Here is a 1,749-nt window from a genome sequence, read left to right as displayed (position 1 = left end):
CAGGCCCCCGTTCCTGCCAGCTTCATGTATCCACAGACTGATCAGCCACCATCATCTGCTTGGTCCTACTGTGAGCAGAACCAGGTGCCACAAGCGCCATCCGGTTCTTTGGGTTTCTGCTACGGTCCACCAGCTCCAGTTTTGACCTCATTTGGACAAGGACAGTTCCCACCCCTGCCATCTCCTATGGCTCCATTTTATAGGTACTATACACCACCACTTCACTCATCAACTCCTGCAGCTGCTGCTGGTTCAGCGTCATCATCAACATCAGATCAGGCTCCAGCCAACATGAATCGCTACAGGAAGTGGAGACAGAATAGGGCAGAATTAGAAGACCAGGAACGGCTGGCAAGAGGGGAGCCTCCCAAAAAGCGCCAATGGAAGCAGGACTACCATTATCAGTGTTCAGTTTGTGGTCAGGCAAAAAACAAAAGCACTGGCCATACGCAGATTAAGGGAAAATGGTACTGTCCAGCCTCTGGACAAACTATTTTGGAATGGAAAGAGTCTCTTGGGAAGCAATGACTGTTTGAAAGATTTTCTTTTTAGTTTTCAGTTTTTAGCGGATAGAAATCCAAGCAGTTGGATTTATTTTTCCCAGCTATTTTTATCAGTGCAATATGAGGTTGCACTAAGAATTTTGAAGGATGTTCTTGCCTTGCTCACTGATAGTTTTATATTCTGTATCTATAATATATTATGAGGGAGAACAGTTTTGAAGTAGATTAATAATAAACACTGCAAAAACCTAATACAAAAGAAAATTAATGGAAGAATTTGACACTTTATAATTTCAGTTTGCACTTGTATATGCTGAGTTTATGGCTGACAGATTAAAAAATGTGTGATCTGAAGTTCTCTCTGATATTTGTATGTTTTTAGTCAGCCTGTAGGTGCTGCTTTACATGTCAAGGTATATTGTTAGCCCTCTGTGAATGAATAAATATCACTGATCATTTATTTGTGTCTTTTATAATTTTGTTGGCCCTCTCAAAACTGATATTATCAACAGTCTAGTAATTCAGTAATTCAAAAATAACAGTATTTGGATGGGATGTTATTCTATATTGAACTTGAAATTAGTGTAAAAATGCATAGAGGAGCATAAAACAGGTATCACTACAATGACATGAATGTTGTTGAAACGTGTACTTGTGTAGAAGCTTCAGATTTTTCCTCCCTTTCACCCCCCCTTCTTTCCCCCTCCTTTCCCTTTTCCCCCACTTCTAGCAGTCCCTTTTGCCCCATTTTTGGCCGAGTGGTTAAGGAGATGGACTAGAAATCCATTGGGGTCTCCCCGCGCAGGTTCGAATCCTGCCAACAACGTAGAGTGAATTGGTAATATTTCATTGATAATTCTTATGCCAGTCTACTTTCCAAAGTGCAGAGAAGAAAAAGGTCCTGCAATCAGATATTGAACAAAAGTGCAATTTTAAGGTTTTGTCCTTTGAATCCATTGGTGTCTCCTGGTGTCCAGACATATGCAGTACTTGGGGTGTTGTGGCCGAGTGGTTAAGGCGATGGACTAGAAATCCATTGGGGTCTCCCCTCGCAGGTTCGAACCCTGCCAACAACGTTTAGTCTTATGTTTCATATGTGCCAGTTTGCAATACAGAGAGCGTAGGAGGTAAAAAGATTCTTTAATCATAGATTGAGGAAGAGGCCAGTTCTTATGCTTTTGTCCTATAAGTCCATTGGTGTCTGCTGGTGTCAGGACATGTATGGTACATGGGTTGCATGTATGGT

At 41.6% G+C, this 1,749-nt stretch overlaps 1 non-coding gene across 1 annotated transcript; it reads left to right on the top strand.

Annotated features, from left to right (window-relative positions):
* Nucleotides 1–1,497: 1,497 nt before the first annotated feature.
* Nucleotides 1,498–1,579, top strand: trnas-aga (transfer RNA serine (anticodon AGA)). Its single transcript has one exon. It is a non-coding gene; the product is annotated as a tRNA-Ser (tRNA).
* Nucleotides 1,580–1,749: the final 170 nt, after the last annotated feature.

This window comes from Poecilia formosa, unplaced genomic scaffold (assembly GCF_000485575.1).
Source record: "Poecilia formosa unplaced genomic scaffold, Poecilia_formosa-5.1.2 Scaffold4, whole genome shotgun sequence".
NCBI classification, from domain to species: domain Eukaryota; kingdom Metazoa; phylum Chordata; class Actinopteri; order Cyprinodontiformes; family Poeciliidae; genus Poecilia; species Poecilia formosa.
This window is presented reverse-complemented; position numbering and strand designations above follow the sequence as displayed.